The 27,219-nt window shown below is 42.3% G+C and overlaps 2 long non-coding RNA genes and 1 other non-coding gene across 3 annotated transcripts in view; 2 read left to right on the top strand and 1 right to left on the bottom strand.

Annotated features, from left to right (window-relative positions):
* The window catches only part of LOC104002394 (uncharacterized), a 336,523-nt gene that overhangs the window by 45,179 nt on the left and 264,125 nt on the right, over positions 1 to 27,219 (top strand). The window lies entirely within an intron of this gene.
* On the bottom strand, positions 7,808 to 7,881 carry TRNAS-ACU (transfer RNA serine (anticodon ACU)). The gene has a single exon. It is a non-coding gene; the product is annotated as a tRNA-Ser (tRNA).
* LOC134808466 (uncharacterized) overlaps positions 8,031 to 27,219 on the top strand; it is a 39,312-nt gene continuing 20,123 nt past the window's right edge. The window contains exon 1 of the long non-coding RNA XR_010151448.1: positions 8,031 to 8,118. This is a non-coding gene — a long non-coding RNA (uncharacterized LOC134808466). The remainder of the gene's footprint in view (positions 8,119 to 27,219) is intronic.

Below are 27,219 nucleotides of genomic sequence, written 5' to 3'. Positions count from 1 at the left end.
GACGAGTTGATGGCTTGAGGCCAGGAGTTCTAGACCAGCCTGAGCAACATGGCAAAATCCTGTCTCTACAAAAAAACCCCAAAACCTCAAAAGTCAGCCAGGTGTGGTGGCGCACGCCTGTAATCCCAGCTGCTCAGGAGGCTGAGATGGGAGGATTGCTTGAGCCTGGGAGGTCAAGGTTGCAGCTGCAGTGAGCCAAGATCACTCCTGCTGTACTTTAGCCTGGGCAAAGGGGGAGACCTTGTCTAAAAAAACGGAAGAGAAATGCTCTGAGATTGTAACATATTAATCTTTTTTACATCAATGGTAATAAGCAAACTGGCCAAAATGCTTAATCAACTTCTTGGCCAAGTTTAACCCCTTTTCATGCAACCTAGACCACATTTTAGTTGCAGTGAGTGTTAACCAAGGACAAACTGCTGCTCTTTCCCCACCGCCACTGAGTCACGGAGGCAGAGGCTCAGGTGTGTTCAAGAATCAGCTTCACCCATAACCCACCACCATGGCCCAGGAAGGCATCACTGCTGGAGGTGTCATGGACCTTAATACTGCTTTACAAGGGGTCCCGAAGGCTGCCCTCATCCATGATGGTATAGCACGTGGAATTCGAGAAGCTGCCAAAGCCTTAGACAAGTGCTGGGCCCATCCTTGTGCTGCCCCCAACTGTGATGAGCCTGCCTATGTGGCTGGCTGGTGAAGGCCCTTGGTGCTGAACACCAGATCACCCTAATTAAGGTTGATGACAAGAAACTAGGGGAAGGGATGGACCACTGTAAAACGGACAGAAGGAAAACCCCATAAAGTGGTTGGCTGCAGTTGTGTAGCGTTAAGGACCATGGCAAAGGATGTCATCAAAGAGTTTTTGTTTGTTTGTTTGTTTTTGAGACAGTCTTTCTCTGTCACCAGGCTGGAGTGGGGCAGTGGCATGATCTTGGCTCACTGCAGACTCCACCTCCTGGGTTCAAGCAATTCTCCTGCCTCAGCCTCCCAAGTAGCTGGGATTGCAGGCGCACACCACCATGCCCGGCTAATTTTTGTATTTTTGTATTTTTAGTAGAGATGGAGTTTCACCATGTGGCTCAGGCTGATCTTGAACTCCTGACCTCAAGTGATCTGCCTGCCTCGGCATCCCAAAGTGCTGGGATTATAGGCGTGAGCCACTGCACACAGCCCTTCTTTCATGTTTTAATTCAATGGAGTTTTGTGTGTACTAAGTTTTCAAAAATACATGTTGAAGGAACATTTTTATCTGTACTCCGACACACACCCAATTGTCAAATTGTCTTCACAGCTCTCAGACTTACAAATTTAGAATCTCCTCAGGGACTTGATCTTAACTGAAGACAAAGGAGATCCTAAAGCGACTTTTTGTCCTAGTGGTCAGCTGGAATGTGGGAGGAACAATTTCACCCCAAGACCAAGTTGAAAGTTTTCTTGGGGAGGAGCCAAGATGGCCGAATAGGAACAGCTCTGGTCTGCAGCTCCCAGTGTGAGCGACGCAGAACACGGGTGATTTCTGCATTTCCATCTGAGGTACCGAGTTCATCTCACTAGGGAGTGCCAGACAGTGGGCGCAGGTCAGTGGGTGCGCGCACCGTGCGCGAGCTGAAGCAGGGCGAGGCATTGCCTCACTTGGGAAGCACAAGGGGTCAGGGAGTTCCCTTTCCTAGTCAAAGAAAGGGGTGACAGACGACACCTGGGAAATCAGGTGTCGTCTCCCGAATACTGCGCTTTTCCGACAGGCTTAAAAAACGGCGCACCAGGAGATTATATCCCGCACCTGGCTCGGAGGGTCCTACGCCCACGGAGTCTCGCTGATTGCTAGCGCAGCAGTCTGAGATCAAACTGCAAGGCAGCAGTGAGGCTGGGGGAGGGGCACCCGCCATTGCCCAGGCTTGTTTAGGTAAACAAAGCAGCTGGAAGCTCGAACAGGGTGGAGCCCACCACAGCTCAAGGAGGCCTGCCTGCCTCTGTAGGCTCCACCTCTGGGGGCAGGGCACAGACAAACAAAAAGACAGCAGTAACCTCTGCAGACTTAAATGTCCCTGTCTGACAGCTTTGAAGAGAGCAGTGGTTCTCCCAGCACGCAGCTGGAGATCTGAGAATGGGCAGACTGCCTCCTCAAGTTGGTCCCTGACCCCCGAGCAGCCTAGCTGGGAGGCACCCCCCAGCAGGGGCAGACTGACACCTCACATGGCGGGGTACTCCAACAGACCTGCAGCTGAGGGTCCTGTCTGTTAGAAGGAAAACTAACAAACAGAAAGGACATCCACACCAAAAACCCATCTGTACATCACCATCATCAAAGACAAAAAGTAGATAAAACCACAAAGATGGGGAAAAAACAGAGCAGAAAAACTGGAAACTCTAAAAAGCAGAGCGCCTCTCCTCCTCCAAAGGAACGCAGTTCCTCACCAGCAACGGAACAAAGCTGGATAGAGAATGACTTTGACGAGCTGAGAGAAGAAGGCTTCAGATGATCAAATTACTCTGAGCTATGGGAGGACATTCAAACCAAAGGCAAAGAAGTTGAAAACTTTGAAAAAAGTTTAGAAGAATGTATAACTAGAATAACCAATACAGAGAAGTGCTTAAAGGAGCTGATGGAGCTTGAAAACCAAGGCTCAAGAACTACGTGAAGAATGCAGATGCCTCAGGAGCCGATGCGACCAACTGGAAGAAAGCATTTCAGCAATGGAAGATGAAATGAATGAAATGAAGCGAGAAGGGAAGTTTAGAGAAAAAAGAATAAAAAGAAACAAACAAAGCCTCCAAGAAATATGGGACTATGTGAAAAGACCAAATCTATGTCTGATTGGTGTACCTGAAAGTGACGGGGAGAATGGAACCAAGTTGGAAAACACTCTGCAGGATATTATCCAGGAGAACTTCCCCAATCTAGCAAGGCAGGCCAACATTCAGATTCAGGAAATACAGAGAACGCCACAAAGATACTCCTCGAGAAGAGCAACTCCAAGACACATAATTGTCAGATTCACCAAAGTTGAAACGAAGGAAAAAATGTTAAGGGCAGCCAGAGAGAAAGGTCAGGTTACCCTCAAAGGGAAGCCCATCAGACTAACAGCAGATCTCTTGGCAGAAACTGTACAAGCCAGAAGAGAGTGGGGGCCAATATTCAACATTCTTAAAGACAAGAATTTTCAACCCAGAATTTCATATCCCGCCAAACTAAGCTTCATAAGTGAAGGAGAAATAAAATACTTTACAGACAAGCAAATGCTGAGAGATTTTGTCACCACCAGGCCTGCCCTAAAACAGCTCCTGAAGGAAGCACTAAACATGGAAAGGAACAACCGGTACCAGCCACTGCAAAATCATGCCAAAATGTAAAGACCATCGAGACTAGGAAGAAACTGCATCAACTAACGAGCAAAATCACCAGCTAACATCATAATGACAGGATCAAATTCACACATAACAATATTAACTTTAAATGTAAATGGACTAAATGCTCCAATTAAAAGACACAGACTGGCAAATTGGATAAAGAGTCAAGACCCATCAGTGTGCTGTATTCAGGAAACCCATCTCACGTGCAGAGACACACATAGGCTCAAAATAAAAGGATGGAGGAAGATCTACCAAGCCAATGGAAAACAAAAAAAGACAGGGGGTTGCAATCCTAGTCTCTGATAAAACAGACTTTAAACCAACAAAGCTCAAAAGAGACAAAGAAGGCCATTACATAATGGTAAAGGGATCAATTCAACAAGAAGAGCTAACTATCCTAAATATATATGCACCCAATACAGGAGCACCCAGATTCATAAAACAAGTCCTGAGTGACCTACAAAGAGACTTAGACTCCCACACATTAATAATGGGAGACTTTAACACCCCACTGTCAACATTAGAAAGATCGAGACAGAAAGTCAACAAGGATACCCAGGAATTGAACTCAGCTCTGCACCAAGCAGACCTAATAGACATCTACAGAACTCTCCACCCCAAATCAACAGAATATACTTTTTTTTCAGCACCACACCACACCTATTCCAAAATTGACCACATACTTGGAAGTAAAGCTCTCCTCAGCAAATGTAAAAGAACAGAGATTATAACAAACTATCTCTCAGACCACAGTGCAATCAAACTAGAACTCAGGATTAAGAATCTCACTCAAAACCACTCAACTACATGGAAACTGAACAACCTGCTCCTGAATGACTACTGGGTACATAACGAAATGAAGGCAGAAATAAAGATGTTCTTTGAAACCAACAAGAACAAAGACACAACATACCAGAATCTCTGGGACGCATTCAAAGCAGTGTGTAGAGGGAAATTTATAGCACTAAATGCCCACAAGAGAAAGCAGGAAAGTTCCAAAATTGACAACCTAACATGACAATTAAAAGAACTAGAAAAACAAGAGCAAAGACATTCAAAAGCTAGCAGAAGGCAAGAAATAACGAAAATCGGAGCAGAACTGAAGGAAATAGAGACACAAAAAACCCTTCAAAAAATTATTGCATCCAGGAGGTGGTTTTTTGAAAGGATCAACAAAATTGATAGACCTCTAGCAAGACTAATAAAGAAAAAGAGAGAGAAGAATCAAATAGACACAATAAGAAATGATAAAGGGGATATCACCACCGATCCCACAGAAATACAAACTACCATCAGAGAATACTACAAACACCTCTATGCAAATAAACTAGAAAATCTAGAAGAAATGGATAAATTCCTCGACACATACACTCTCCCAAGACTAAACCAGGAAGAAGTTGAATCTCTGAATAGACCAATAACAGGAGCTGAAATTGTGGCAATAATCAATAGCTTACCAACCAAAAAGAGTCCAGGACCAGATGGATTCACAGCTGAATTCTACCAGAGGTACAAGGAGGAACTGGTACCATTCCTTCTGAAACTATTCCAATCAATAGAAAAAGAGGGAATCCTCTCTAACTCATTTTATGAGGCCAGCATCATCCTGATACCAAAGCCTGGCAGAGACACAACCAAAAAAGAGAATTTTAGACCAATATCCTTGATGAACATTGATGCAAAAATCCTGAATAAAATACTGGCAAACCGAATCCAGCAGCACATCAAAAAGCTTATCCACCTTGATCAAGTGGGCTTCATCCCTGGGATGCAAGCCTGGTTCAATATATGCAAATCAATAAATGTAATCCAGCATATAAACAGAACCAAAGACAAAAACCACATGATTATCTCAATAGATGCAGAAAAGGCCTTTGACAAAATTCAACAACCCCTCATGCTAAAAACTCTCAATAAATTAAGTATTGATGGGACGTATTTCAAAATAATAAGAGCTATTTATGACAAACCCACAGCCAGTATCATACTGAATGGGCAAAAATTGGAAGCATTCCCTTTGAAAACTGGCACAAGACAGGGATGCCCTCTCTTACCAGTCCTATTCAACGTAGTGTTGGAAGTTCTGGCCAGGGCAATTAGGCAGGACAAGGAAATAAAGGGTATTCAGTTAGGAAAACAGGAAGTCAAATTGTCCCTGTTTGCAGATGACATGATTGTATATCTAGAAAACCCCATTGTCTCAGCCCAAAATCTCCTTAAGCTGATAAGCAACTTCAGCAAAGTCTCAGGATACAAAATCAATGTACAAAAATCACAAGCATTCTTATATACCAACCACAGACAAACAAAGAGCCAAATCATGAGTGAACTCCCATTCACAATTGCTTCAAAGAGAATAAAATACCTAGGAATCCAACTTACAAGGGATGTGAAGGACCTCTTCAAGGAGAACTACAAACCACTGCTCAAGGAAATAAAAGAGGATACAAACAAATGGAAGAACATTCCATGCTCATGGGTAGGAAGAATCAATATTGTGAAAATGGCCATATTGCCCAAGGTAATTTACAGATTCAATGCCATCCCCATCAAGCTACCAACGACTTTCTTCACAGAATTGGAAAAAACTACTTTAAAGTTCATATGGAACCAAAAAAGAGCCCGCATCGCCAAGTCAATCCTAAGCCAAAAGAACAAAGCTGGAGGCATCACGCTACCTGACTTCAAACTATACTACAAGGCTACAGTAACCAAAACAGCATGGTACTGGTACCAAAACAGAGATATAGATCAATGGAACAGAACAGAGCCCTCAAAAATAATGCCGCCTATCTACAACTATCTGATCTTTGACAAACCTGAGAAAAACAAGCATTGGGGAAAGGATTCCCTATTTAATAAATGGTGCTGGGAAAACTGGCTAGCCATATGTAGAAAGCTGAAACTGGATCCCTTCCTTACACCTTATACAAAAATCAATTCAAGATGGATTAAAGACTTAAACGTTAGACCTAAAACCATAAAAACCCTAGAAGAAAACCTAGGCATTGCCATTCAGGACATAGGCATGGGCAAGAACTTCATGTCTAAAACACCAAAAGCAATGGCAATAAAAGCCAAAATTGACAAATGGGATCTAATTAAACTAAAGAGCTTCTGCACAGCAAAAGAAACTACCATCAGAGTGAACAGGCCACCTACAGAATGGGAGAAAATTTTTGTAACCTACTCATCTGACAAAGGGCTAATATCCAGAATCTACAATGAACTCAAATTTACAAGAAAAAGCAACCCCATCAAAAAGTGGGCAAAGGACATGAACAGACACTTCTCAAAAGAAAACATTTATGCAGCCAAGAAACACATGAAAAAATGCTCACCATCACTGGCCATCAGAGAAAGGCAAATCAAAACCACAATGAGATACCATCTCACACCAGTTAGAATGGCAATCATTAAAAAGTCAGGAAACAACAGGTACTGGAGAGGATGTGGGGAAATAGGAACACTTTTACACTTTTGGTGGGACTGTAAACTAGTTCAACCATTGTGGAAGTCAGTGTGGCGATTCCTCAGGGATCTAGAACTAGAAATACCATTTGACCCAGCCATCCCATTACTGGGTATATACCCAAAGGACTATAAATCATGCTGCTAGAAAGACACATGCACACGTATGTTTATTGCGGCATTATTCCCAATAGCAAAGACTTGGAACCAACTCAAATGTCCAACAATGATAGACTGGATTAAGAAAATGTGGCACATATACACCATGGAATACTATGCAGCCATAAAAAATGATGAGTTCATGTCCTTTGTAGGGACATGGATGAAATTGGAAATCATCATTCTCAGTAAAGTATCGCAAGAACAAAAAACCAAACACCACATATTCTCACTCATAGGTGGGAATTGAACAATGAGAACACATGGACACAGGAAGGGGAACATCACACTCTGGGGACTGTTGTGGGGTGGGGGCACAGGGGAGGGATAGCACTGGGAGATATACCTAATGCTAGATGACGAGTTAGTGGGTGCAGCGCACCAGCATGGCACATGTATACATATGTAACTAACTTGCACATTGTGCACATGTACCCTAAAACTTAAAGTATAATAATAATAAAGAGATTTTTAAAATTACCATAATAATTGACCTATTATCCTCTATAAGTCTCATCATCTGATAAAGATTTATTCTCAATTGTATAAAAATCATCAGTTATTGTTAAATAAGAAACTCAGTATATGTACACTCCTCCAGTCTCTTGGATTTACATATATAGTTTTAATTGTACAATATTATTGTAAAAGTTAATATCCTTTCAATGTATCTGATTTAAAATTACCACAGAGCATTGTGGGATTAAAGGAGTGCTGTGTCCAGGGGAAAAAAAAAAAAAAAAGAAAAGAGAGTTTTCTCATCTTTTCTGGTGACACTGTGGCTGACGGTATCTACTTTAAAATGGAAGTAAGAAAAGCTTCCGGAAGGGGGCACCCGGACTTGAACCGGGCTCCTCTTGATCTAGTGGTCAATTGCTCTACCCCCTGAGCTATACCCCCTTCACCTGTTAGAAGCTCCTTACTTGTCCACTTATGGTGACTCAATACAATCAAGTTCCACCCACACTAGAGTTCTGGCAAGCTTTGTGTTCTAAAGCCCCACCTTCTTAATTATCCATCATCTGCTTTGGCTTGTCCCTTGGCCACTAATAAACTGAAAGGGAGCACTTGAAAAATGACATCCTGGGCTGGGCACGATGTCTGACGCTTGTAATCCCAGCGCTTTCGGAGGCCAAGGTGAGGTCAAGAGTTTGAGATCGGCCTGACCAACATGGTGAAACCCCGTCTCCGCTAAAAATACAAAAAAAATTAGCTGGGCGTGGTGGCAGGCACCCGTAATCCCAGCTACTAGGGAGGCTGAGGCAAGAGAATTGTTTGAACCCTGGGAGGCGGAGGTTGCAGTGACCTGAGATCACACCACTGTACTCCAGCCTGGGCTAACAGAATGAGACAATCTCTCTCTCTCTCTCTGTCTCTCTCTCTCTCTCTCTCTCTCCATATACATATACATGTATACGTATACATGTATATGTATACATATATGTATACATATACATGTATACGTATACATATATATGTTTACATATACACTTATGTATATGTATACATATTTTTATAGTACACTTATGTAGTGCACATATCTGTAGTGCATTATATACAGTACAGATATATATAGTACACATACATAGTGTGCGTGTGTGTGTGTTTTGTAAAGACAGGGTTTCAGCATGTTGCCCAGGCTGGTTTCAAGTAATCCACCTGCGTGAGCTCAAGCAATCCTCCCATCTCAGCCTCACTTTGGCCTCCCAAAGTGCTGGGATTACAGGCGTAAACCATGGAGCTTGGCCTTTGCTCTGTTCTTGATGGAAACAATAGCCACCTTTGACCTGGGGCCCTGCTGATAGCTGGGGAAGTGTGTTATTGAGGTTGAGCAGTGTGGCTCCTTCTTATCCCACTGGCAGGAGAGAACTGAAGCCTCTCCTTTCAAACCTGGCACTCGTTGGTATGGAGTGCAAGGGCGTGGGCCTGAGAAGCCCTTTCTCTTCTCACCTCCTCTCCAGGGAGAAGAGAAGCTGAGAGTAGAGCTGGCTCCTTCCTCCAATCTCAGGGAAGAAACAACACACTTGGAGACACAATTTTTTTTTAATGTAAAATAACATTGAGAGTTTATCTAAACATCTGTCTTAGAAATTCAGGTCAAGGGAAGAGATGCTGTTAGAACAGAGGGAAGTGGGTGACCTCTCCAAAGATGGACGTGCTCCAACAGTGGGCTAGGGTGTTCCCGCGATAGCCAAACCTTCCATTGAACCCATTGACCGGTTTCAGATTGGTATTGTAGTTGTCATGGCCAGTCACCTGCTGGAGAGGATGCCCTTGGAGGCAAGGAGAGAGAAGCCTGAGCCTGCATTCAGTCCATCTCTTGGCTTCCCCATTCCCCTGGGTGTGGTAAGGGATGCCAATCAGTGGTAGTCACCGAATTCCCCATGCGCACAGCCAACATGCAATCCTCAAATGTCCTGAACCTCTGGGCTGAAGAACCAAGGGCTGGTGAGGTTGAGGGACAGAAGGCTTCCTAGAAATAAAACGCCGCACCAGGAATAATTGTATGAAGACCGTGAATGGTTTGTGCTGGGACAGGAGGGGCTGGAAATTCTGGGCTTGGCAGAGCTTGCCTTTCTCCCATGAGAAATGAGAAAACTCTCACCCTGTCTCTGACCCATGTGTATGAGATCAATATCAATTGGGCCAAATGGTACAAAGGATCATGTGACTAGAGGAGTGGCCCAGGATGGTGGAGTTGGGCTGGGAGGAGGGTTTACCCTGTTAGAAAAATATTTCTCAACTCTTTCCCATTGTTGTTAACCTGGGCCTGGAAAATGAGCAGGATGCAGCAGTGAGGGGAACAGGGGCTTCAGAGTTGGGAAGGGCGGAATCTTAATCTCAGCTCAGCCCTTCTTGCCAAACCACTTTAACTCAAGAAATGTGTTTCCCCAACTCTGCCAGAGGGTTAATGTGAGGGTAAAAAGTGCCTAACAAATGGCTCATGTCTGTAATGCCAGCACTTTGGGAGGCTGAGGCCAGAGGATCACTTGAGCCTAGGAGTTCAAGACCAGCCTGGGCAACATAGGGACACTCCATCTCTACAAAAATAAAAAATTAACTGAGAGTGGTGGTGCACACCTGTGGACCCAACTGCTCAGGAGGCTGAGGTGGGAGGATTGCTCAAGCCCAAGGAGGTCAAGACTGCAGTGAGTAGTAATTGTGCTACTGCAATTCATGCAATCCAACTTGGGTGACAGAGTGAGACCATGTCTCAAAAAAAAAAAAAAAAAAAGCTTTCAGAAGTTTCATATTTGATAGTGTTCAACAGAGCAGTTTATTATCCATCTGTGTGGGACAAAGATCTGTAAACCAATTTCTAGGTTAAGAGAGATGACTTCAATTTTCTTGCTAAGAAAGCTGTCTGGATGTGGGATTTGATCATGAGTTCATCTGAGGATTAGATAAATCAGATGGATAGCTGGCATGTCCTCCATTCTGGGCCAGAAGCTGAGTGAGTCGAGCATGAGGCTGGGGCAAGGAAAGATCCAGCCAAGTTGTAGAGCAGGACAGGCTTTGAGTTGCAGGGGCAGTACATGGGGGAGGCTCTGGTCAGAGGGTCAACTTAACAAATGGCCTTTCTGAATGTTCATTTCTTTATCTGCAAAACCATGCTACCTGTGAGTGCCCAATCCTGCCTGCTTAAGCCACATAGTTGTTGGAAAATAATAAATAGCAAATGAGGGAAGGTCCAAAAAAATAAATAAGTAGATAGAGACATTTGTGAATGATTAAGTGTTATGCAAATTGATGAATTAGTTGATTGGCATTTCTATTCAGCATTTGATGAATAGTTATTCTGGGGCAGATGTAGAGCTAGAAGCTGATGAAGGACCATGAATGTAGGTAGCAAACTTTACAGTATGTATATTCTACAAGGTGTGGGAAACTGCTGAACATTTTTGTTCAGCCAAATGGCCTAATAAACAATGTTCTTTCAGGAAGATAAGCTGGTGGCCATGTGAGGACTGTGACTCTATCAATTCTGTTTTCTGAATTGCTCCTGAATTTGTTCCCTCCTTTCTAGTCCTACAGACACTGCTATAGTTCATACCTTACCATTTCTTATGTGCAATAACCTCCTAAATGGTCTTCTTACTTCTAGCCTTGACTGCTTTAATTCATTCTCCTTATGCACCTAGAGAATTTTATCCAATTATTTCTTGGCTTATGCATTCATTCATTTATTCATTCACCCAGCATTTATTGAGCTCTATCATGCCTAAGGCCTTGGGACCATGGCAGTAATATTTGCTGACAGGTAGGTCTTAGCACATTGCTGCTTCCTATCCCCAATATAGCAAAGTGAAGACCTCTTAGCATGTCCCACAACACCATTGACCAGCCTCTTACCATTCTCATGGCTCAGCATTCTTTTCTCTGCCTTACAATCTTTTTGCATTCTATATGCTATTTGCTATTAAAGTGGCAAGAAGGACTCTAGGATAAAGATTGAGTAAAATTGTGCTTTGGAGATTTAATAGTGAGGTGACCTTGGGTAAATCACTTAGGCTCTCTGTTTTCTTACTTGTAAAGGTTGAGAATTATAAAGCATACCTTAAACATCCAGTGTAAAAATCAATGAGATACGGCATGTAAATTGATTAGCATGGCATCCTATATCAGTTAGGTGTGTATTTGGTTATAAGTAACAGAAAATCTGACCATTGATGTTTAAACAACTAAATATGTAACAAGAGACTGAAAGTAGTTTTTGATGTTGATTCGGTGGCTCACAAATGACAGAGCTGAATTTCTTGACCTTTCCCTCATGCTGGTTACCTCATGGTTATAAGATGGCTGCCAGAGTTCCAGACTTCACATCTACATCCAAAGTGGAAAGAAAGAGGAAGGGACAGTGCCTGCCGTGTTACTTCCCCTTTTATCATGAAAGCAAAGCAAAGCTCTACTAGACCTTGAATGGGAAGTAGCAGACTTCCTATTAGATTATTTTGTACAGAAACAGATCATATGGCCTTCTCCAACTGCAAGGGAGGTTGGAAATTTAGAGAAAAAAAGTTTCCAGATTGGTTGAGACAAATCATGATTTGTCACTTGAGGATGAGCACATTAGCACTCCGAACAAATCTGGAGTCCTGTTAACAAGAAAGAAAAGTGAATAATATTCAGGAGCAATTCTTAGTGTTTTCCCCTGAAATGCCATGCATGTGCATATCCCTAGGTATTTGCACACGGTATTTCATGTTGGCTACAACACTCTCCTCCCATACTGTACCTATACAATTTTGTATCATTTTTTTTTCAATATCAGAAACAATTTTCAATTTTGTCACTTATTCAGTATCATTATTTTTAAAGGATACACAGGGGTCCATAACTGGTTGTAGCGTGGTTTATTTAACCATTTTTCAATAATTGGACGTTTATGTTGTTTCAATTTATTATTATATAAGGGGGGGAAATTTGGTTTTGTTAAGTTTGTGTTCTTGGCCATACATTACACAGATTATCTCATTCAAACCTTGAAACATTTCCGTATGGTAGGTATTATTCTCATTCAGCAGTCACAGATATCTAGGTGCAGAGGAGTTAGTTTGCCCTAAGTCCTACAACTAGTGAGTGGCAGAGTAAGGATTCACAGAGAAGATGATTTAACTGCCACGCCTGGGCTTCCTCACTGGAATCCACACTGAGATGGACACAGTGAAAAGCCACAGCCACACTGAGGTGTGTATCAGACTCTTACGACCTTGCAGCTTCCCCATCTCTATGGCTTTTGGGCATCTACTCCTGAACTGCCACTCCGGATAGACCCTGTCCAACTTCATGGGAGCACAGCCTATTGCACTTCACCTCCTGCTCCCGGGTTCCTTGTTGAATCTGGGGTGTGAGACACAGTGGGACCCTCTCAACATCCACACACGTGTAACCTGGAAGTATGAAGGAATTAATGCCTCATAGGGCAAAACTTTGACCAATGGGAGACGGAAGCCATGGAATAAAGTCTTCACCTCACACTCCCACCCCTCCATGGACACCCTAAGTCACAGTCATGCTATGGCCTTGGAGAGGCCGTCTAGTGAGATCAAGCAATCAGTCTCACTTAATACCTAGCAATGGGGAGCTCAATAAGGCACCCCATGTTGGTTCTCCTCCTTTCTTGCTTCCTTTGCCTTTTTCCTCTCGCCTGTTTCCCTGATATTACACCCTTTAATAAAGTAATTGCACATAAATATTTGCAAATTCAGCCCAGTTTTCTGGGCAGCCCAGGCTAAGACAGTGCATAAAGTTTTTTCATTATTTGGGATGATTTCCTTTTGTTTAAAAAGCTTTCTGCTGTTGGGTTACTGAGTTTAAAAGTATGAATAGCCCCATGCCTTTGAGAACATTACAACAGCCTTCGAATCTACCCAGCTCTGGCCCTTGGGTCAGCCCATAGATGATTGTGGGGTCAGACCGCCCCATTCATTACTGAGCCAAGGGCAAAGCTAAGGTCCTACTGGCAATGACTCACAGAAAAGGCTGTAAATAGGAATGTTTATGACCACATTTATACAACCAAAGTTGGTTCGATGATAATGTATGGAAAAATAGAATCTTTGTTGAAAAGAAATTTTAACTCCATTTGGGTATGTGTTCCCAAGAGAAAGAAAACCTGGGCACACAGCCTTAAAGAGTGTGCTGGACCCTGGTAATTGCTCTAATTACCTGTGACTGATTTGGACAGCTCCTTGTGGGGACTGCTTTTGAATTTGCTCAGAATCACAGACTTTCCAGGAGAATCCAAGTATCAGATACCTCATTGGGTAAGAAATGGTCATAGCCTAGGCCCTAATAAGAGTCCAGGGGAAGGCTTTCAGTTGTTCAGGTGGGGTCTGCTAAGGTGTGTGCAAAATAAATTATAACAGTCTTCAAATTTACCCAGCCCTGGCCCTTGGGTCAACCCATAGATGACTGTGAATCAGAGCGGCAGGCCCCACCCAAATAACTGAAAGCCTTCTCCTGCACTCTTAATAGGACCCAGGCAACGAGAATTTTTTACTCAGGGAGGTGTCTGGTATTTGGTTTCTCTTGGAAAGTCTGTCATTATGACTGAGAAAACTCAAAAGCAGTCCCTGCAAAAAGCTGTCCAAATTATCAGTCTCTCTTCAAATACGTCCTTCTGGGGCTAGACAGATTCCAGACCCATCTGTCTGCCCCAGAAGCCTGCTACCTCTTCCTGGCTTTTTTGGGCCCTGTCTAATGGACTTCTGATTATATCAGTTGCAGAGTGAGCCTGGTTATATATGAGGAAAAGAAATCAGCAGGGAACACTCACCTTATGATGCATAGAGAATGAGCTGCTCGCTGGAAATGCAAATTTTGAAGGATGAAAATCTCACTTCTGAACACGTAATGGTCTCTAATTAACTCACAGGTAATTAGAGCAATTACCAGAGGCCAGCTCTCTTCTTAAAGCTGTGTGCCCAGGTTTGTTTCCCACTTGGGAACATATACCCAAATGGAGTTAAAATTCGTCTTTAGCGAAGATTCTATTTTTCCATACATTATCATTGAACCAACTTTGGTTGTATAAATATGGTCATAAATGTTCCTATTTATAGCCTTTTCTGTGAGTCATTACCAGTAGGACCTTAGCTTTGCCCTCAGCTCAGTAATGAGTGGGGCCAGCCTGTCAAGGTGTGTGTAACAGTAAGCATGGTGGCCTGAGGAGTTCTATGTGGTCTGTGAGCTGCTTGCTTCCTCTCTGCTTCTCCACTGACTTCCACCTTGTGTCTTGATTTCTTCTTGGTGTCCTGATGAGTCGAAGTCCAGTTCCCAGTCTTCTCACTTCATCCAAGAGTTGTGGCTTATTCCTAGCTTCTTGGGAGAAGAGAGGGAAATGAGAAGGAAGAGATGGCCTCCTCTCACTGGCCGGTTCTGAGCAGAGAGTGGGTTGCAGGGATATAAGCTCCTCAGGGTGGATCTTATAAATATGGTCCCCAGGAAGACCTCAGTGCTCATGATATGAGCCATGGGCTGCTGCCAGGCCCTGGGGGACTCCTGAGGTGTGAATTAGAACAGGATTAATATTTTAGCTCTGTTGAGTTTAGTAAACTGCACTGTGCAAAGAAAATTATATTTGTGTGCTAGGAGGCTTTGATTCCTAATTCTAGTCTTGATTGACTATGTAATTTTGCCCCTTCCCTGGGACTACTGTTCCCAAATGAGTAGGCCAGACTAGAGTAGGAATAGCAAGGGTTTGTCAAGCATGCCGTCATCGCCAGGTCCTCTGCTCATGGCAGGTGTTGCTAATCAATTACAGATTTATTTTACCCTGAACCCAGCCTTGGCCTCACAATTCTTAACAGTCCATGCCTGGTAATCACACCAATTGATTCGAGTTGGCTTAAAATGCAGCCTGTTTACCCAGGGTCAGATGATCTCCAAAGTCGCTTCTACAAACATCTTGGAAACTGGTTAGTTCTAAGCAGGTGAACATCAGAATTGAAAGCTGGTTTACTCTAATAATTTGCTTAGCAAAGCTTCCCTACTCCCTCCACAAATAACTCTCTGTATTAGCTTCGTAGCAAATTACCACAAATTTAGCAACTTAAAACAATATTTTTTGTCACTCCAAAACTTCCATTTATTATTTTATAGTGTTGTAGGTCAGAAGTGGAGGCAGGCATGGCTAGGTACTCTGCTTAGAGTCTCACAAGGCTGAAATCAAGGTGTCTGTCAGCTGGGGCTCTGGGAGGCTCTGGGAGTAAATCTGTTTTCAAGTCATTCAGGTTGTTGGCAGAATTCAGTTCTGTGTGGTTGTAGGACTGAGATCCTCATGTCCTTGCTGGCTGCTTGCCAGGACTTGTTCTCACCTTTGAGAGGCTGCCTGCATTTCCTAGCTCGTGTCTTCTGTTTTGCAACAGGGCATCAAATCTTCCTCAAATCTCTCCCTTCTGCCTCCCTCTTACACACCCAGCCAGAGAAAGTTCTCTACTTTTAAGGGCTCATGTAACATTACACTAAGTTACTGGTTAACTCACCCTTTTGAGTTCAATTGTACCACATGACATAGCATAACCACAAGAGTGATATCTCATTCTAGTCACAGATTCCAGGGGATTAGGGTGAAACACCTTTGGGAGGTCATTTTAGAAATTCTGTCTACTGTCCTCAATTAGAAATATCACAGATTCTATGTGAATAAAGTTGGAATTAATGGGCTTAACAAAGATGGAATTAATGAGTTTGACAAAGATGGAATTAATGGGTTTGATAAAGATGTTGCTCCATTCACTTAACAGTCAAGCCCCTATTAAAACCAGGCACCCTGTCTTCAAGAAGTGCACAGTCTAGTGGGAGCCAATAATTATGCAACAACATAGGGACTGTTTCTAATAGAGGTGGGTACAAAATATATTGATGGTGATGAAGAAGAAATAACCAGTTCTGCTTGGGGCAGTGCAGGAGGGGTGTGATTACTGGGGAAAATTTTGCTAAGAAATAGACATTTTCATTGGGCATTAAAGGATGTAGTTTTGCCTCTGAATTGTATTTGGTAAGTACTCTTTCTTCCCCCCAGAATCTCAATTTCCTCAGAACTATCATGAGAAGTTTAAAGAAGATGAGCTCTACAGCCCATTTCATTTCTATTGTCATTGGAATTTAAATTCCAGGCACATGAGTGGGGAGGAGATGGTAGTGAAAATGAGTGAGGATAAGGAGGGTGAGAGGATTCTAGAGATGGTCTTTTGTCTGCCTGTCTCCTTAACTTTTAGTGTCAGCTGGATTCCTCTGTCCTGCTCAGGAGAGAGGTCAGGGATGTGGTCTAACATCAATTGGGATGCAAAAGAAGATTGAAATTCAAACGGCATAAACATGAAGGGCCTCAAGACTAGAGATTCAGAGGTAGGGAGATGTGGAGGTTGACTTAATCTAGCGGCACACCTTCTATTGCCCTGCAGTTCTCTTGGCTCTGCTCTTTGCAGGCTAGCAACAGAATGAGTGCTGATGTTTTGCACCACACATGTGGTTGCAGCAATATCCAAAGAAAGAACCCCCAGCAACCTTTTCTAGAGTCTCATTGGCTCCAGTTGGACCAATCCTGAGGACATAGGAAAACCGTATGTTGAAAAATATCATCCTGGGGTCTCGATCTATTCATTGGTAAGGAGGATGGGAGCACCACGACTGACTTAGACCAATCAGGATGCACCTCTAAGCTGTTACACATTGGGGGAGGGGTGGAGCCAACCAAAATGTCTGCTCCCTGGCTCTGAGTCCTGACCTCTCATCTCAGAGCACTTAGGGCTCTATCTGGCATCCAGTGATTGATCCAGCTTTGCTAGAGCACTAATGATGGAACAGTTAGTATAATATTACTCCTTCAGTATCAGAGAAGTATATGCAAAAGGGCCTTGCAGAGAGGTATGGGTTGTTCCAAGGTAGTGACCAAACAGGGTAAACGTGGGGCACTGTGTCAGTAGGTCAGTGTCTCTAACAAGACCCCATGGTGGTGACTACATGGGATGAATCTCAGAGACTACTTGTACGAGCTTTTGCAAATAGGCCACATTCTTAGAATAAAACATAGATCAATTACACCCAGATAAAATGACCTTTCTCTTTAAATCAAGACTTCCTTTTATTCAGGCAAAAAATTAAAAAATTCTAATGCAGAGGCTCTTTGCTTCTCCATGCTGCGGCTCTGCACCATTGGTTCTGTCTCATTTTAGAAGTGCGGGAATTTATAATTGGTTTTCCAATTGTCACCAAGGCACCTTAATGGCTTTTTACAAATTATTTGTTGTATGAACAACATTAATAGAAACCAAACTGCAAAAAAAAAAAAAAAAAAAAAAAATTAACCCCGTGCTCTGACCACTGCTACACAAATCAAGCTGTTTATATTCATCCATGCTTTGTTCAAGTGTTTGCACATGTGCACACAAAATTTAATCACAGAACAGTCATCATTTATATTGGCATATTCTGAACATATTCTGTGTTTATTGTGTAATTGTCATAATTATACTTTTTAATGGCTGTGTGGTCTATAATGGGTTTCTGGAAATGAAAATCGACTATCTCTGATACGACCACTCCTTTGACTCCCCCTACATCCCAACCAGATTTGGAATAAGTTTAGGGTTAATTTTTCCTCCATGCCCATTTAATTTTTGCAGAAAGAGAGTTATTGCTCTTAGGTGAAGGAAGGTGAGCATGAATTGTATGTTTCTAAAGGAATATCTCCTACTTCTGCAGGAAAATTTTTTAATAACCTTGCTATTTTAATTCCATATATATTTTTCTTGACTCTATTATTTAAGAATTACACCTTGTATAATTCCCAAAGGCATTTTGTGGGTTAGCAATAGAGACAGTGTGAAGCCTAATTAGGAATTTGTCTTAAAATAGGAATGAGTCCTGGCCTAGGGAAAGGAAGTGTGAATAAGACAGTGCAGGGGTTGCAAATCCCTGGTATAGGTCCATAACTCTTCCTTCCTTTGGAAGATATCGTTATGATGCTCTTCCACACCGGCTTAGGTGCAGCCTCAAAGGCATTTAAAGACTGAATTGTGAAGAGATTGGAAGGGGTATCTCTTGGGCTCATCTAGCTTTTCCATGGATTGGACTCCCACTGAATTCTAGAGGGTGTTTAAGTGACTTGTTTTGTATTTTTTTTTCTTGATATGGAGTTTCTCTCTTGTTGCCCAGGCTGGAGTGAAATGGCGCAATCTCGGCTCACTGCAACCTCTGCCTCCTGCGTTCAAGTGATTCTCCTGCCTCAGCCTCCCAAGTAGCTGGGATTATAGGCACCTGCCACCATGCCTGGCTAATTTTTAATGTTTTTTTTTTAGTAGAGACGGGGTTTTACCTTGTTGGGCAGACTGGTCTCGAACTCCTGACCTCAGGTGATCCACCCATCTTGGCCTCCCAAAGTGCTGGGATTGCAGGCGTGAGCCACCGTGCCCAGTCTAGGTGACTTGTTTTACAGAGTGTTCCAATAAGCATCCTGCAGCAGTACCACATTAGAGAGTTTCTTTTTAACTTTTGTTTTAGATTTGGGCGTACATGTGCAGGTTTGTTATATAGGTAAACTAGTGGCACAGGGGTTTGTTGTGCAGGTTATTTCATCACCCAGGTACTAAGCCTAGTACCCAATAATTATTTTTTTTCTGCTCCTCGCCCTCCTTCCACCCTCCACCCTCAAGTAGGCCCTGGTGTCTGTTGTTCCCTTCTTTGTGTCCGTGTGTTCTCATCATTTATCTCCCACTTAAAAGTGAGAATATGTGGTATTTGGTTTTCTGTTTCTGAGTTAGTTTACTAAGGATAACGGCTTCCAGCTTCAGTCATGTTCCTGCAATAGACATCATCTTATTCTTTTTGATGGCTGCATAGTATTCCATGGTGTATATACCACATTTTCTTTATCCAATCTGTCATTCATGGGCATTTAGGTTGAGTCATGTCTTTGCTGTGAATAGTGCTCCAATGAACATTCATGTGCATATGTCTTTAAGGTAGAATGATTTATATTCCTCTGGGTACCCAGTAGTATATACCCAGTAATGGGATTGTTACATCGAATAGTAGCTCTGTTTTTTGCTCTTTGAGGAATTGCCATACTGCCTTCCACAATGGTTGAACTAATTTACACTCCCACCAACAGTATATAAGCTCCCTTTTCTCTGCAACCTTGCCAGCATCTGCTATTAATATTTTTTGACTTTTGAATAAGTCATTTGATATGAGATGGCATGTCATTGTGGTTTTGATTTGCATTTCCACATTATAGAGTTTTTACGGACAACTCTTTGCCTTGAACTATTCATGGGATAAAGAGGGGAACTAGATATTTTGAAGTTTATGTTTTATAAATGAACAATTCCAAAACAAAAATATCCTATAACAAATCTTCTCTGAAGAATTAAATCACACTGAACTCTGGGTTTGATGATGGGCTACACATTTTATGCTCCACACTGAAAACATTTGCTTTCAGTTCTGTCACTGTAGCTCAGTGACTCTGTGTTTGCCCTCATCTGGAGATGACATCAAAACATGAACCTTTGAGACCTCTGGGAATAGAAGGCTGTGCCTAGTGGTCCCTTGGGCTTCTCTTGTGAGGGCCCTGGTTTGGACCTACACTCTGGTCTCACTTCTTGGATGCTTCTTGAAATGCCCAAGATGAAATACTTCATCATCTCAAGTGTTAATTTTTTTCTAAAGGCTAGCATAGTCTCCTATAAGGAATTTGCGTTTCTTATTAATAGTACTTCAGCCTTACTTCTTATGAAACATTAATCCTGATCTCCTTTCTGGGTCTGCCCTCATTCCAAGGAGGCTTCGTATTAATTGAGAAAACCTTGTCTAAACTATCTGGGATGGACGGAGCTGTCTTCAGATAGTTTCTGTGTAACTTCAAATTTCGTCTGAAGAGCAGAGGGATGTTTCAGTTTATCTCACTACAAGTAACCATCTTAAGAGTACTGACTTTTTCTTTCATCATAGGGTGTTCTGTGTTCTTCATTTGGCTCTGAACAATATCGTGCTGTCAGATGGGGTGACTTGGGCATGTCCAATATCCCCATCCCTCTTTTATGAGGTCCTAACCCTCATCATCACCACATACTCTGTGGTTGGTATGATGGATCACTTCAAGAGTTTGTATCTTGAAATCACTCTGTCACTTGAACAAATAGAAGTCTGATTTATATTTCTCAAACTCTATGGGGGCAGATTTTATGTACTGAAGTGTTTCATGATCTACTGTGTGTTGGACTGTTAATTTGTTCTTTTTCTTTTTCTAAAATTAATTTCCCTTCTCCCTTCCTTCCTTCCTTCTTTCCTTCCTTCCTTCCCTCCTTCCCTTCCTTCCTTCCTTCCTTCCCTTCCTTCCTTTCCTCCTTCATTCCTTTCCTTTCCTTTCTTCCTTCCTTCTTCCCTTCTTTCCTTTCCTTTTTCTCTTCTCTTCTCTTCTCTCCTTGAGATGGAGTCTCGCATTGTTGCCTAGGCTGGTCTAAGCTCTGGCCTCAAGCAGTCCTCCTGCCTTGGCCTCCCAAAGTGCTGGGATTACAGACAGGAGCCACTGTACCTGGCTTAACTTGTTTTTTCAATGAGACTTTGGGACAACATACTGAGTTTGGGGGTTGTGTGAGTCAGACAGATTAGCCCCATGCTGTAATCATAAATAACACCTAAATCTCACCTGTTTAAATCAGTAAAGAGTTATTTTTGCTTTTGCTGCAATTTCATCCCCGCTTTGGCAGGGGAATCTTTTTCACGTCTCATGCAGATATGGAGGCTGACAGGGACCTCACTCTCTGTTACTGGTCTCCATGGCAGGAAGAAGGAAGGGAATGTGATAAATTGTATGTGGAATTTTTGTTTGTTTCATTTTGTTTTGCTGTTATTCAACTTTCTTGAGGTATAATTGAAGTATCATAAACTGCATATATTTAAAATGTACCTTTTGATGCATTTTGAGATATGCATGTACCTTTGATATCCTCACCATGATGAAGAGAATAAACATTTTCATAACCCCCAAAAGGTTCCTTGTTTCACGTGCCTCTCTCCACTCCTGTCTTCATGCAACCAGGGACCTGCTATCTGTCAATGTAGGTTGATCTGCATGTTCTGGAATTTTTTTTTTTTTTTATGAACGGAAGCACACAGCACTTACTCTTCTTCTACTGGCTTCTTTCATGCAGCTCAATGATTTGAGGAATCACTCATGTTGTATGTGCATCAACAGTTCATTCTGTTTTATTGCTGAGTAGTATTCCATTGTATGGCTATACCACAATTTGTTTATCTATTCCTGCACATGGAAAGTTGGTTTGTTTCTGGTTTGTAATGATCACAAATCAAGCTGATAAGAACATTTGGGTACAAGTCTTTGTGTAGACTTGTGCTTTTATTTATCTTGGATGCATACTTAGGAGTGAAGATGTCCCAAAGTGGTTGTACCATTTCACATTCCCTTAGCAGTTTATAAGAGTTCCAGTTGCTCCACATCTTCACCAACACATGGTATGATCAGTTGAAAAACTTTTCCCAGCACTTTGGGAGGCCGAGGTGGGTGGATCACAAGGTCAGGAGATCGAGACCATCCTGGCTAACACAGTGAAACCCTGTCTCTATTAAAAATACAAAAAATTAGCTGGGCATGGTGGCAGGTGCCTATAGTCCCAGCTACTTGGGAGGCTGAGGCAGGGGAATGGCGTGAACCTGGGAGGCGGAGCTTGCAGTGAGCTGAGATTGCGCCACTGCACTCCAGCCTGGAAGACAGAGCAAGACTCCATCTCGAAACAACAAAAACCACAACAAAAAACTGTTCACCCTTCTAATAGATGGATAGTGGTATCTCAGTGTAGTTTTAATTTGCATTTTCCTAATGATTAATTATATTGAGCATTTTTAATGTGTTTATTGGCTGTATTGTGGATTATCCTTGGGTGCTATGCTCCGGGGTTTGCTCTGGTGTGTCAACTTGGTAGAATGACTTTTATCCAATTTTTTTCCAGTGAGGCTTCTAGTTAGTACAATATCTACACACTGTAGCACTAGTTAGCATCCCCGTTCCTACTTTGTTTTTATCTGAACCAGTTTAGCCCTTCCATTTCTCTCCTGACCTGTGGCTAGTTTATGGGCTCCCTATAAAAAGTCCCCTTCCATTCTCTCAATCCCTGTGTCCCCAGGACATTCTGTTTTTCCAGGCTCTGCCTTCTATTCCTGTCTGTCTGGTTGACTTGAGTGGCAGATCCTTTGCTTTAAACCTGACTTTTTCTTCTTAACCTGCTTCCCTTTTCCCTTTAACATTTTTGGGCTGGGACTTCAGAGCTACCTTGACCCTGATACTCTTTTGACTCAAATTTACACCATGCTCCAGAGTTGAATGTGAGCCCCTACCTGTTCTGGCGCCATCCAGTTTCTGAGGATTCTATCCCTAGCCAGAAACCTGGACAGCCTTCTCTCCCAGGGTCACCTAGACAGCCCTGCAAAGAAAGTGATATTAAGCAGGACAGTTTGTAGACTGTAAAGAATTCATGAGAAAATTAAGATGACATAAAATCCATTCTGTTCATCTAAAAAAAAATTAGCCAGGTCCAGTTGTAGTTCCTTTTGAATCTCCTGCCAAGAGTGTCCTCTCTTCTAGCATCAGTCAGTCTGAGACTGAAAGTCATTGCAGGGTTTCCAAGGTTATGGCAGATTCTGGTTGATATTTGCAAACAACTGACAAGATGAATCAGTATGTGTCCTAGCAGGAGGCTAAAGGTGGATGGTTAAGTGTCTGGCAGACCCAGGCATGATAATGAAAGCTGTCTGTCAAGGAAGATCAGGTTCCAGAAGGGGGTTTGGGTAACAGAACTAAAACTCAGAGATGGGGCCTCAAGCCAGAAGTACAAGCTAAAGCAAGTAGACTGGGTCTGAGAATCTAAGCAGAAGCTACCTGTGAGGTCTGGCTTTTCATCCAAGTCAGGCACACAGGACTATTGAGGACACTGAGGCCTCAGGTGAGGGCTTGAGTTTCCACAGTTTGCATGGGTCCTGTGAGCTGGGGAGGGTGGGGGTTCAGGCTGCTCCAGCTGTGGGTGCTAATGAGGGTGAAGGGGCAGGGGCCAGGAAGAGTGTGACGAAGGATGGCGTGTGTTTGGCTTATTTATAGAAGACTAAAAATGAAAATCCCTTCCAGATGCAAAAACTCACACTCCTGCTAAAGAGCCCAAGAAAAGAAGCACACAAATCCAGTTTATGGAGAGAGATTCTTCCTAAAGGTCTTAGCATGTTATCTCATTTGTAGGAGTCACGGTTGGAAACTGTGATCATTCTGGCTCTTTTCTGCTATGGCTGCCCTGCAGGGGACAGGGCCACTTGGAAGCACTTGAGCCTGGAAGAAGACCTGCCTCCATTAAGTGGTGGGAAAGGGAGGGTGGAGGACTGGTCATGGAGGAAGTCCAGTGAGCAAGTGAAACACAGCAGCCCTTCTCAACCTCATTGTGAATACACATGGGGAGCTTGTTAAAATATGGATTTTGATCCAGTAGGTTGAGAATGGGCCACAAAATTATGCATTTCTAAGTTCTTAGGTGATGTCTGATGCTGGTCTGTGGACCACACTTTGAGTAGCTAGGAAATACGATATTCAGAGGGTGGCAGCAGGTATGAGGATATCAAGGCAAAAAATTGTTGTCAGAGAGTAAAAGTTTGATGGGAATATTTGTATAGGTGGTGAAAATTAGTAACAGGTGCAAGGAGCAGGTGACATTCAGATGGAGAGCCACAGTGTGCTATGCCTGCATGGGATGCTATTGGGGGAGCTGATGTGGTGTGGAAAGAACATAGATATTGAAGCCAGATGGCTTTCAGTTTGATGTCTGGGTCAGCTTTTTACTGGCTATTTGACTTTGATCAATTTAGCTAGGCTCTCTGGGGGAGAGTTTACATATTGGTGCAAACTTTATCGGATTGTTGTAAATATTAAATATTGCAAGCTATGTGACAAATTGACATTGTGTGCCTCCTGATATGAAGCACTGAGACAAAACAGGATTATATCTGTTATTTTTGCAAAAAAAAAAAAGCACATAACACAAATGTAACCATGTGGAAACCTGAAGCAAACCAAAATGTGATATCCTACAATGGAACTGGGTTAAACTCCTCTAAAATATTATGGTCATGCAATGGAACAGAACAGAGAGCCTGGGAATAAAACTGCACACCTACAACCATCTGATCTTTGACAAAGTCAACAAAAATAAGCAATGAGGAAAGGATTCCCTGTTTAATAAATAGTACTCGGATAACTGGCTAGTCATATGCAGAAGAATGAAACAACCACTGCCTTTCACCGTAAACAAAAATTAACTCAAGATGGATCAAAGATTTAAATGTAAGACTTAAAACTATAAGAATCCTAGAAGAAAATCTAGGAAATACTATTCTGGACATTGGCCTTGGCAAAGAATTTATGGCTGAGATCTCAAAGGCAATCGCAACAAAACCAGAAATCGACAAGTGGGACCTAATTAAATTAAAGAGCTTCTGCACAGCAAAAGAAAATATCAACAGAGTAAACAGACACTCTATGGAATGGGAGAAAATGGTCACAAGCTATGCATCCAAAAAAGATCTAATATCCAGGATCTATAAGGAACTTAAACAATTTAACAAACAAAAAAATAAATGATGCTATTGAAAAGTGGGCAAAGGACATCAACAGACACTTCTCAAAAGAAGACATATACACAGCCAACAAATATATGAAAAAATGCTCAACGTCACTAGTCATCAGTAAAATGCCAATTGAAACCGCATGAGATACCATCTCACACCGGTTAGAATGGCTATTACTAAAAAGTCAAAAAATAACAAACGCTGGCGAGGCTGCAGGGAAAAGGGAATACGTATATACTTCTGGTGGGAATGTAAATTAGTTCAGCCATTGTGGAAAGTAGTTTGGAGATTTCTTGAACTTAAAACAGGACTACCTTTTGACCGAGTAATCTTATTACTGGGTACATATACAAAGGAAAATAATTTTTTCTATGAAAATGCACTCACACTCACTGTGTATGTTCATCACAGCACTGTTGGCAATAGAATCAACCTAGGTACCCATCCATGGTGGACTGGATAAAGAAAATGTGGTAAATATACACCATGGAGTACTGTGCAGCCATAAAGAAGAATGAAATCATGTCCTTTGCAGCAACATGGATGGAGTTGGAGGCCATTATCCTAAGTGAATTAACACAAGAACAGAAAACCAAATACCGCATGTTCTCACTTGCAAGTGAGAGCTAAACGTTGGGGTACACATGGACACAAAGTCAGGAATGATAGACACTGGGGACTCCAAAGGGAGGGAGGGAGGTGTGCAAGGGCTGAAAAACTAACTATTAGGTACTGCACTCACTGCCTGAGTGACGGGATCATCCTTACCCCAAACCTTAGCATCACACAATATACCCATGTCACAAAACTGCACACGAATCCCCTGAGTCTAAAATAAAACTTCAAATTAAAACATTGTTATGGCCGTGAAATACAAGTAGTTCAGAGAAAGCTATCTACATATATACACATATATGTGCACACACACATATACTTACATACACACATATATGGAGGAGAGAGATTCAGAGAGAGTGATAAGACACATGTAGTAAAATATTAAACATGGCTACCCCTCATTTTGCAAAGAATCTGAGAGAGAAGAGAGACCGAGGCAGGGAGCAGGCCAGCCTGAGTCTCCAAAGCAGGCTGTTGGCAGGAAGTCTACTCGACGGGGCCCCTTCACTGTGCCAAGGACAAGCCTTTCTGCTCTTTCCCACCAAGGTGGATAATGGGAGCTACTTCTTAACTTTGGCCTCACTATTAATCACCTGGAAACTATACTCGTGCAATTAATTTTAAGTGATAGAAAAGCTATGCATGCTTTCTGTCTCTTCCCTTTTCATCTGCTCTTGAACCCACTACATCAAAGTATTCTCTATTGGTTCTATTGAATCCACCCCCTGGAAAAACTTTCTTAACTGTCCAATCCAATAGACACTTTTCACTATTTATATTATTTGGCCTCTTGAAAGTCACTTGAATTTGTTGACTAATCCCTCCAACCCGAAACTCTTCTGCCCTCGCTTCCTTGCAACCCTTTCCTGGTCTCATAAATGAAGGGGCATCACCATCCACCTTCACTTCTAGGAAGCTTCATCCCAGCCATCTACATGGTTACTTTTTGCCCAGATTTTCCTTAAATGTTGGGGTTCTCTGGTGCTCAGTTCATTATCTTTTTTTCTTCTTTCTCCCCAATATGCTTCATTCTTTTTCGCCTTCTCTTCTTCTTCAAGTCAGGACACTTTTAGTTGAATGTGACGAAAACTCCACTCAATTCTTGTCTCAAAATTTTTAATTGTGGCAAAATACATGTAACATAAAATGTACCATCGTAATCAGGTTTAAGTGTGCACTTCAGTGGTGTTGAGTACATTCACATTGTTGTGCAACTCCTCTCCAGTATGTTTTCATCTTGTAAAACAGAACCTCTGCACCCATTAAACAGCTCCCCATTCCCCCTCATCCCAGCCCTGGCAACCACCATTCTTCTTTCTGCCTCTGTAAACTTGACCACTCTGGGTACCTCATGTAGGTGGAATCCTACAATATTTGTCCTTTTGTAAATGGCTTCTTTCACTTAGCATAATGTCTTCAAATTCAACCATGTTGTAGCATGTATCAGAATGTTCTTCCTTTTTGAGGCTGAAAAATATTCCATCATATGTA

Source organism: Pan troglodytes, chromosome 16 (genome assembly GCF_028858775.2).
Source record: "Pan troglodytes isolate AG18354 chromosome 16, NHGRI_mPanTro3-v2.0_pri, whole genome shotgun sequence".
In the NCBI taxonomy this organism is placed as follows: Eukaryota; Metazoa; Chordata; class Mammalia; order Primates; family Hominidae; genus Pan; species Pan troglodytes.
The sequence above is the reverse complement of the archived record's forward strand: the minus strand, read 5'-3'. Positions and strand labels throughout refer to the sequence as shown.